This window comes from Chenopodium quinoa, unplaced genomic scaffold (genome assembly GCF_001683475.1).
Source record: "Chenopodium quinoa cultivar QQ74 unplaced genomic scaffold, ASM168347v1, whole genome shotgun sequence".
Taxonomy (NCBI): Eukaryota; Viridiplantae; Streptophyta; class Magnoliopsida; order Caryophyllales; family Amaranthaceae; genus Chenopodium; species Chenopodium quinoa.
The window spans coordinates 2669273-2680403 of NW_018745251.1; positions in this window are offsets into that span (position 1 = coordinate 2669273).

An 11131-nucleotide genomic window follows, 5' to 3' on the forward strand; every position below is an offset into this window, starting at 1 on the left:
GGAAAATAATAAAAAATAAAAAATAAAAAATTGGTGGGAAATTTTTTAATATAATCACTCAAGTTCTATATTATTATATTTTTGTGAGTGACATTGTAAGTGTTGGGATTTGTTTGATATGATTGGAATTATTTGGTGAATTTTTGGTGGAGTTGAGTTATGTTGGAGATAATTGGTCATTACTTATTTTTTACCTTGGTGAGGCATGTATTTATTTATTCATTGATGAGATCTTTGCTTAGGGACAAGCAAAGGTTTTGCTTGGGGGAGTTTGATATATCCATTTTATATAGTATATTACCCCCGTCCCTTGGTCATAATTGGTAGTATTTTTGGCTCTTTAGAACCACTTTTATTACTGATTGGTGTTTTCTAGTGTTTTTGTATTTTGGTTTAGTTTTGTAGGGATTTGCACCTTTAAAGCATTTTCCCGTGATTTTTATGGAGCAACTACAAGCATTGGAGGAGCACGACATGTTTTCATAGCCCAGGGCCAGTTAGAGTTATCAAACCAGTGATCAAGGGCTCAACATTATGATACAGAGGCGTTTGGAGCGAGTATTCAAGACCCGAAAGAGGAAATCCGGATTAGGTCAAAGGATCGGAGCCCAATCAAGAAGTCCAAGGTAGCCCAAGAGCTTCGCCCGACCAAATATGGCTCTGCCCGAAGGCGCACCCGGCCGGGCAGGGCGAAAGAAGAATGAAGTAGCCCTTCACTCGAGCTCGCGGCCGACCAGGCGCGAAAAACGTACCTGATGGAAAAAGGCGGGCCCGATCGGGTGATGTGGCGCCCAACAGGGCGCGTGTTTCTGAGGAGCTTCGGCGATTTTCTTAGTTTTAATCAGGATTAGTTAAGTGTTTGATATAAATACGTTTTGAGTTATTGGTTGGGCATCTCTTCTCTTAGACTTTCTCTCTCTTTTTAGTTATTTTCTCTGTCTTCATTTCTCTGTACAACTTCACTCTTGTTCTTAACTCAACTTTTAATTTCAGTTAATTTTGGTAACGATTTCTTCTCTATTAATTTCAGCAATTTTATTTCTGTAATCTATCATGAATTCTTTTATTGCTTTGATTAGCTTAGATTTAATTATGTGTGAGTAGTTTAATTTTAGGGTTTTGGGGAATCTATAATTAATATGAAGGGATAATTTGTTATTGTTGATTATTGATATTGCATGATAATTTCTTACTCAATTGTTTTAACGCTTTACAACCAGATTATCAATCGAGCAGATGTGATTTGCTTGTAAAAGTTAAGCGATATTGAATTAATGAATCGAGAAGATTTTAATTTGATATTAAAGGCTATTTTCAATAGGAACTTAGATGTAGTAAATTGCGAGAGCCTGTTAGATCTATGTTGATTAATAAATTGCGAGAGCCTGTTAATCATGTTATTTGTGCAATGTTAATTATTGGTTGTTATGTTTTATCCCGAAATATTAATTATTGGTGTTTGGGGTAAAAATACCCTAATCACATGGCCCAATGGCCTAGTGACACGTGGCATCCAGCCATTGGTCAGCAGGGCTCCAATCCTCTGCTGACACGTGTCCTCTAAACCCTAAAAGGGGAACCATCCCTTCCCCACTATAAATAGTGGAAGGACCCTCATTAATGGGGGCTGGAACATTTGTTGATCACATTGAATACTCCTCAAAAAGAAACACACTTACCCCGAGCAATATTAATTGCGGAATTCTCCCATTACGCGAGAAGTAACTTCCACATTACGTGCATTCTACCTCTCGTATCTTTACTAACTTGATCGTCGGAGACGGAGCTCCTACCCCCAGGAGTCTTCGTGATTTTGCAGGCACAGGCGTCGAAGGGCATTCTTGGAATCGTAACTCTCCCGCAGGACACATAAAAAAACCCCGAAACATTTGGCGCCGTCTGTGGGGAGAGTACTTCTAAGATGACTTCTGATACTGTGTCACCGAATCAGGGCAAACGGCCTGAGGTCGAGCCTGAGGTCCAGACGGACCATGAAAGTGGCGACGAAATTGAAACATATGTGGCCCCGGATGGGTCTTTCAGAACGAAGCACCCTCGTGCTAAAGATAGAAGAGAACGGGAAATCAGCCAAGCTGCTCCCAACAACCCAGCCGGGCAACCGGCTGGAATTGCCCAAACGGTGGAGGGCTCAGCCCCCGTTACAAGAAACGAACTCATGTCGTTCATGAATAGTTTCAAGGGTGAGATCAAGAGCCTCATCCGGTCAGCTACTCCAAAGAAGGGTCAGCCGGCCAAGAAGCCTTCTGGAAAGAAGGCGGTCAAAGAACGAGTTCCTACCCCTCATCCCAAGCCAAAGGAGGGGGAGGGCTTAAGGTTTGATCCAAGAAGACTCTGTTTTCCTCAAGGGGAGCTGCGAAAGGCCATCCGGCACGTACAGCCGGATGGCTCCAAGAAAACATTCTCAGACGCCCGCACATTTCTCCAAGAGAAGCGAGGTCAGGCGTCTGCGTCGGCCTCAACGTCGACCTTCCCGGACAGTTTCCATGACGTCTCACACAGGCGTACGGGAACGAACCTTAGGAGCCAGACGGGCGAAGCTTCTGCCCGGTCTGGACCCAAAGTGATCCAGCCTGGCCTATTCGGCACAACGAATGGGTTGGGTGGATCCCCTTTCATGTCACCGGGTCTTTTCGGTGGGCAAGCGCAGCAGCCGTTCCAACCCACGGACTGGCAGCTGCGCCTGCTAAATTTGGGGGAACAGCCAACGGCGTTCTCACCAGAGATAACCCAGGCGGCACAGCCGCCTAAGATCAAGAATGTTTTGGTGGGGGCCTATGATGGCACCACCAACCCAGAAGACCATCTAATGGCCTACTCTAACCTCATGTACCTCCAGGGGTTAGATGATGCCGTCTGGTGTCGATGCTTCCCGGCTACCCTCAAGGGCATAGCCCAGCGGTGGTTTGGTAACCTACCAGCCGGTTGCATCAACAGCTTTCGAACTTTGGCGTACTTGTTTACGTCAAATTTCTCAATGAATATTCCTGCCAAAAAGACTAGCCTCGACCTAGGGGCAATACAACAGGGCGACCGGGAGGGCCTCCGGTCATACGTCAGACGGTTCAATCTGATGAGAATTCAGATTCCAGGACTATCAGACGAAGTGGCCTATACAGACTTCTTTCGAGGTCTGAAGGATGGGTCGACCTTTAAGTTTGACCTCGTCCGGAAGAGGGTTGCTACCCTCCAAGAGGCGTTAATTGAAGCTGAAGCCTATATACAGGCGACGGAGCTTTGTGCTGTCAAGCAGCCGTCAGATTATAAAAAGTCTGACAAAAAAGAGAGCCGGCAACAGCATCAACCGGCAAGAAAGGAAGAAAAGAGAAAAGGGGTCTGGGCAGCTGACCGATCAGGACAGCCGGCCCAGAAGATCAGGCGGAAGTCAGAACCATATGCCCCCAAATACGAGTTCACAAAAGATTGCTCCACCATCCTCCTGGAAATCAAAGACCGGATGTCTCTCGACAAACCGGCTGAAATGAAAAGCCCCGTGAATAAACGGGACAAGAGCAAGTATTGCCAATACCATGAGGATGTTGGCCACGACACCAATGGCTGCTATAGCCTCAGGCGGCTATTGGACCGTCTGGCAGATGAGGGGGCCCTAAAATCCTATCTACCCAAGGCTAAGGGTAATGCCCAGGCCAAGAAAGGGCAGGCGGCAAAAACCGGCCCAGTCAACTCCGAGACGGATGAAGAGACCATCTTCACCATAGCAGGCGGTTTTGCCGGAGGGGGTCCCACCATCCGGGGCACCAAAGACAACATCAGGAAGCTGGTCAACTCAGTGGATGAGGGCCAGGCGTCGAAAGACATCTTCCCTGAGGTCCTTATTTCTGAAAAGGACCGGGGCAAGGTCAGGCGGCCTCATGATGACCCCATCGTCATCGAATGCAAGGTTGCCAACCAGAAGGTTGGCCGGATCCTAATAGACACCGGGAGCTCGTCTGACCTAATCAGTTATCAGTGCTTGACCAAGCTCAAGTACACATCCGGTAACATGCACCAGGCTCCTCACCCACTAGTCGGTTTTGGGGGTGGAGTAGTGCATCCGGTCGGAAGCATAGATCTTCCGATCCGGCTGGGTGAAAAGGGGCAAGGACGCCACATGATAGTCAAGTTTTTAGTTGTGGAGGAGCTGTCCGCCTACAACATGATATTTGGCCGTCCTACCCTCAACGCATCTAAGGCTGTCATCATCCCGTCCCTCATGTTGGTCAAATTTCAAAAGGATGATGGTACAGTCGGTGCCCTAAGCGGGGACCAGAAGACGACAAGAGAGTGCTATCTCTCTGACGTCAAGACAACTGTGGGTGCAGCCGGCCAGGGCGAGCCCATAAATATTGATAACTGCGATCCAGCAGTCCCGGCTCCAAGGGCAGCCGGTATGAAAAGAAAGGCGGACCAACTGGCACCCGTCAAAAAGGAGAAATAGCAATCACTAGCCGGGGAAAGGTCAGATGACCAACGACCTCAGCCGGCTGGTGACTGCCTTGATGTCATCCTAGATGACAGCCGTCCTGAAAGAACAGTCAAGGTCGGGACGGTAGCCTTCGAACGGTTGGGAGAAGGCTTGCTCCAGCTGCTGAAGGAATTCAAAGACATCTTTGCCTTTGAAGTGGAAGAGATGCCAGGCGTCAGCCCGGATCTTGCTGTCCACAAGCTAGCCGTAGATCCCAAAAAGCAGCCGGTTAGGCAGAAAAAGAGGGATCATGGTGGAGAAAGATCTCAAGCGGCAGCGGCTGAGGTCAAAAAGCTGTTGGATGCTGGATTCATTAGGCAATGCTACTACCCGGATTGGGTGGCAAATGTCGTTCTAGTAAAGAAGCCGAACGGTACTTGGCGGATGTGTGTGGATTACACAGATCTGAACAAAGCATGCCCAAAAGATAGCTACCCGCTTCCAAAGATTGACAGCCTAGTCGACTCAACAGCCGGCCATGCGCTAATGAGCTTTATGGATGCTTATTCCGGCTTCCATCAAATACCTCTCTGGAAGAAAGATCAGGAGAAGACGGCTTTTGTCACTGATCAGGGGTTATTCTGCTATACGGTGATGCCGTTTGGGTTGAAGAATGCACCGGCTACATTCCAGCGCATGATAAACACCGTTTTTATCAACCAGATTGGCAGGAATGTAGAGGCGTATATCGATGACATGATAGTCAAATCCAAGCTACAGACGGATCACCTAGCAGATCTGCGAGAAACCTTCACCACACTCAGGCGGCACCGGGTCATGCTTAACCCAAAGAAATGCGTATTTGGTGTTGAGTCTGGGAAGTTTCTCGGATTCTTTATTGACCAAAGAGGCATCGAAGCTAATCCGGAAAAAATACAGGCGGTAATTGACATGAAGTCTCCCCGCACTGTAAAAGAAGTCCAGAAGTTGACCGGTTGTCTGGCGGCATTGGGGAGGTTCCTCAGCCGGTCAGGTGACAAGTGCCTCTATTTCTTCCAGGCAATCAGGAAGAGGTCAAGGTTTGAATGGGGTGAAGAAGCAGAGGCGGCATTCCAGAGGCTTAAGCAGCACTTGCATTCTTTGCCAAGGCTAGTGAGCCCCCTACCCCGGGAGGTTCTGTACATGTACCTAGCCGTCTCTGATCACGCCCTTAGTGCCGTTCTCCTCGCTGAGAGAGACGGCATTCAGCTGCCGGTGTACTTCATCAGCCATGTCTTAAAAAATGCTGAGCTCCGGTACCCCATGATCGAAAAATTTAAGTTGGCCTTGTTCGTAGCAGTCAAGCGGTTGAAGCCTTATTTTTTGGCACATCCGGTTGTGGTATACACAGATCAGTCGCTCAAGCGTACGATGACTGCTATAGAGTCATCCGGTAGTGCTGTTGAAATACAAGGCCTTGAGATAACTTTTGAACCCAGGCGGGCAGTGAAAGGTCAGGCGTTTGCCGACTTTATTGTCGAGATGACTAGGCCGGTGCACCCGGAAAACCCTGATCAGGTCTGGAAGTTATTTGTAGACGGCAGCTCTACGGTGAACGGCTGTGGTGCATGTGTTATCTGTCATTCCCCGGAAGGGGATAAGTTTGAATATGCACTACGGTTTAAGTTCCAAGCCTCCAACAATGAGGCAGAGTATGAAGCCCTGCTAGCCGGATTGCGCATGTGTAAGGCAGCCGGTGCAAGAAAGGTCGACGCCTGCTCACATTCACAGCTGATCGTTAGCCAATACCTTGGTGACTACGAAGCCACCCATCCGGCTATGATCAAATATTTGCAGGCGGTCAAAGAGAAGGCTGGGTCCTTCGATGAATTTCATCTGCGACAGGTGCCCCGGTCTGAAAACAATCAGGCGGATGCCCTCTCAAAGTTGGCATCATCAGCCTCCAGTGATGCTCCTAGGACGGTCTTTTGGGAAGTCATTGATAAACGAAGTATTCAGAATGATCCCATTGGAGTCTTGGACAGAACTGCTACCTGGATGGATCCCATCCGGTCCTTTTTGACGGATGGTACCTTGCCGGATGACCCTTCAGAAGCATCAGCGCTCAAGAAGCGTGCTTCAAGTTTTGTTATGCATCAAGGGGAACTCCTCCGGAAGGGATACCTGCAGCCGTTTTTGAAATGTGTTACCCCGGATAGGGGGAGAGAAGTTTTGGAAGATCTGCACGCGGGGTTTTGTGCCTCGCATATTGGCGGCAGGTCCCTGGCCAGAAGAACCAGACGGCAAGGGTACTTCTGGCCCACTCTTGAAGCGGATGCCATGGATCTAGTAAAGAGATGCGACAAGTGCCAAAAATTCGCTAAGTTGATACATCAACCGGCAACAGAACTCACGGCAATCCATAGTCCGGTTCCGTTTGCTAAATGGGGCATGAACATTTTGGGACCTTATACGCCTGCATCAGGCGGCCGCCGCTACATTCTTGTAGCAGTAGACTACTTCACCAAATGGGTTGAGGCAGAGGCGGTAAAAGGGATTAAAACGAAAGACGTGATTTCTTTCATCTGGAGAAACGTCATCACCCGGTTCGGGGTTCCAATGTCCATGGTTTTCGACAACGGACCGCAGTTCGAAACGCCTGTCCTGAAAACCTGGTTGGGAGACCAAGGAATTTCCCATTGTTTTGCATCCGTTGGCCGTCCTCAGGCAAACGGTCAAGTTGAGGCTTTTAACAAGTTGATCTCAGACGGGATAAAGAAGAAAGTAGAAAGAGCCGGTGGACTATGGGCAGAGGAATTACCTCATGTCCTTTGGGCTATCCGGACAACCGAAAAGGGGGCAACCGGTGAGACCCCATTTCTCATGACATACGGCACTGAAGCAGTTCTTCCCATTGAACATTATGAGCCTACTCTACGCATTATGTTATATGATGAGGAGGCTAACTGGGAAGCCATGCGGTTGGCATTAGACGCTCTTCCAGAGCGAAGGGGGAATGCTGCCTTGCGTCATGAGATCTACCGTCTGCGTATGACTAGAGCCTACAACAAGCGGGTTCGTAAAAGACCTTTGAAAGAAGGAGATTTTGTGCTTCGCAAAATGGAGGAAACCGGTAGGGCCAATGAACAAGGCAAATTAACCCCAAATTGGGAGGGACCCTACCGGATCTTTGAAGAAGTACGAGACGGCACTTACCGCCTGGAAACTCCAGACGGAAGAAAGTTGCCTAGAACTTGGAATGTAGATAACCTCAAAAAATACTACTTCTAAGCATTGTACATCTTTTAAAAATTTTCAAATGATTAATGAGAATTACATTCAATTTTGTATACAGCCGCCATGTCTTGTGCCTACCACAAGCGGCACCAGTAACTAATTTTTTCATCCGGTGACACCCGTACGGGTGAATTCATCAAAGAGAACATCTCCCATTTGGGTGGTAAATTGTTCTAAGCGATCACACAGGCGGTAAAATCCGCCTGACGATCCTTCGCACCAAAAAAGGGCAGGCTAGCAACCCCAAACTTGCAGCCGGCTCACTTTTTGGACAAATCCGCCTCACTCTCTAAGAGCAGGCCTAAAATCATCCGGTGACACCCCTACGGGTGAATTCATCGAAGAGAACATCTCCCATTTGGGTGGTAAATTGTTCTAAGCGATCACACAGGCGGACAAAACCGCCTGACGATCCTACGCACCAAAAAAGGGGCAGGCTAGCAACCCCAAACTTGCAGCCGGCTCACTTTTTGGAAGGACAGCCGGTACTCAGTACCGCCGCCTGACTCTCTAAGAGCAGGCCTAAACATTTGGTCTAGGCCATAATTCATTCAGGGGTATGCTTGCAAAAGCCCAACCGGTGAATGGACACCCTAATCTGGCGTAATTCTTTTGCGAAGTCCCGACCGGTAATTCAGTATAAACCGACTGGCTCCCAAATCTAATGTTGGCACTTAGTGTATATTCGAGCTATATCATATGGATAGTCGCCTGGCTTGCAAAGACCCAGACCACTATCCAGGGGCAATTACCCAGACGGCAGTGTTACCGGTGGGGTCTTCTTGGGAACCCTTGCAAATTTCTTCGCCTAGTTTGCGAAGACCCAGACGGCAGTGTTACCGGTGGGGTCTTCTTGGCAACCCTTGCCAATTTCTTCGCCTAGTTTGCGAAGACCCAGACGGCAGTGTTACCGGTGGGGTCTTCTTGGCAACCCTTGCAAATTTCTTCGCCTAGTTTGCGAAGACCCAGACGGCAGTGTTACCGGTGGGGTCTTCTTGGCAACCCTTGCCAATTTCTTCGCCTAGTTTGCGAAGACCCAGACGGCAGTGTTACCGGTGGGGTCTTCTTGGCAACCCTTGCAAATTTCTTCGCCTAGTTTGCGAAGACCCAGACGGCAGTGTTACCGGTGGGGTCTTCTTGGCAACCCTTGCAAATTTCTTCGCCTAGTTTGTGAAGACCCAGACGGCAGAGTTACCGGTGGGGTCTTCTTGGCAACCTTTGCAAATTTCTTTGCTGTTTGCGCAGACCCAAGCGGTAGTGTTACCGGCGGGGTTCTTTTGGTTATCCTCGCAGAAATATTTATAAAAGATAACAAGAATTCTAATATTGGAGTGCGGAAACATAAAAAGCATTCAAAAGCCGGCTCAGCCGGTGAAAATGTTTATATTCAAAATAAAAATTATTACAGCCTAGCCCATCTCATCCGGCGCTATTACAAGATAATGCTAGGCACGCAGGCCGGGAAGTAGTTGCTACTCTAGGCGAACAGTGAGCCGGTCCTATTCCGGTTGGTTCTGGGTTGGATCAGGGTGAGCGGCTGCGTCGGCTTCAGGAACGACTTCTTCCTCTTCAGCAGCCTCCGCCTGCCGTCGCGCAATCTCCTCCCTAACCCAAGCGTCATAGGGTCCGGGCCCCGGCTCATTCGCCTCCTCGGCCAGAATGGCAAGATCAGAATATTTGAAGGCGAGTTCCCAGACGCCGAAGTCCGCCTCCGGGTGGATGAGGGAAAACGCCCGTTGCATCCGGTTTGCACAGTCATGCTCATTCTCTTCAATGAGCCTCTCCTGCTCCGACTCCAAGGTGACCTTGAAGTTCTCATTGGCAGCAGCCGCCTCTTTGCGCAGGCGCTCATTCTCTTTGGCAAGGCGGCCATTTTCAGTCTCCGCCTTGCTCAGCCGTTGGAGGGGCTCTGTCTGTTCCTCCAACTTTTTATTGGCATCATCCAGGGACGCCTGCAGTTGGTCAACTTGGTTTTTCAGCTGATCAATCTGCTGTTGGAGGGCTTTGGTCTTCTCCGCCTGTTCCATGCGTATAGATTTAGATTCTAAGCCATGCATGTACAAAGAGTAGTCAGCAACATTATGGGCGTCATCAACAGCCCGTTTGCTTCTCCTTACCTCCTCAGACTTGCGGGTATAAGCTCGTTTGAGCCCCTCTACGCGCAGCATAGCCTGCAAAAATACAGCCGGTTAATACTGCATACTTAAAATTCACGTCAAGAAAATTACCGCATGGTTGTTGGAGCATACGTCGGCCAGGTCGACCAGCACCCGGTCGGCATTAAAGGAGTTGATCCCAGGGATCGCCTCCTTCTCGTCCCTGGGGACGACTTTCAGCATGGCCCGGGCATATTGTGCCCCGTCCGGCCAGCGGGGAGAATTATCTGCACCAGAAACAGACGGTGAGAAACTCGCATATGCTCTGCCTATAGATTCCCGGCTGATTGGAGAATCCCCCGGCTGCGATCGAGACTGTGAATAAGACTTGACCCGCATGGGCAGATCAAGCAGTTTAAGGTCGAAGTTACCTTGGCAGCCCGAACGGCCTTCAGAGGGACCGGGTGCGGTCCTCAATGGGATGGCAGAAAGCACATCCGCAGATCCAGGCCCGTCTGGGACCCTTATTGATTTGCCGCCGGTAGTTTGCCAGTCGGCTGTCTTCTGCACCTTGGATGCAGACTCTTGTTGGGTCGGCGGAGGCCTGACCTGTTTTTGAAGGGACCGGGGCATCTGCTTCCCGTCCTGTAAACGAGAAAAATATAAGTTATGGGATAAAAGGATCGACAGAAACGAGAAGGATCAGACGGTTATACCTTCTTCGCCGCCTGGGCAGCAAGTTTTTTCTCGAGATTGGCTTTCCGGATGTCAGTAGCCGACCTAGCCGGTGTCTTCTCGGTGGGCAGCATTCTCTTGGCTTCTTCTGCAGAGGAAAGCACATGGTTAGAATAATAAATAAGCAAGGAAATAAAAGCATCCGGTTCGAAAGAAACCGGCTGAGTTCTGAATACATACGTTTTTCAAACATGCTGCTTAGACCACAAGCGGACAAGAAGCATTCGTCCCTAAAAAATTCATGTTTGGGCACCCAGTTTCTAGGTACCCTTACTATCTCTCCGGATGAGAGGGTGTCAGGAACTAACTCAAAAAACCCGGAGTCAAGGATGGTCTCTCTATCATCCTCCGGGACAGGGGGCAGGCAGCACTTGGTCCCCAAGAGTTCTGGTTTCCGGTTGTAGATCCGGAATTCTCTGTTCTCTGCCGTAGTTGGGGCCTTAACCAAGTAGAACCGGTGCTTCCAGTCCGACCATTTTGATGGCTTGTCCAAGGTCATAAGGTATTTGGGCTGGGTGGTCAAGGTATACCAGGCTCTCCAGCCGCCTGGGCTCCTACTCAAGTAATGCATGTGGGCAAACGCCTCCCAGCCGGGGTTGAG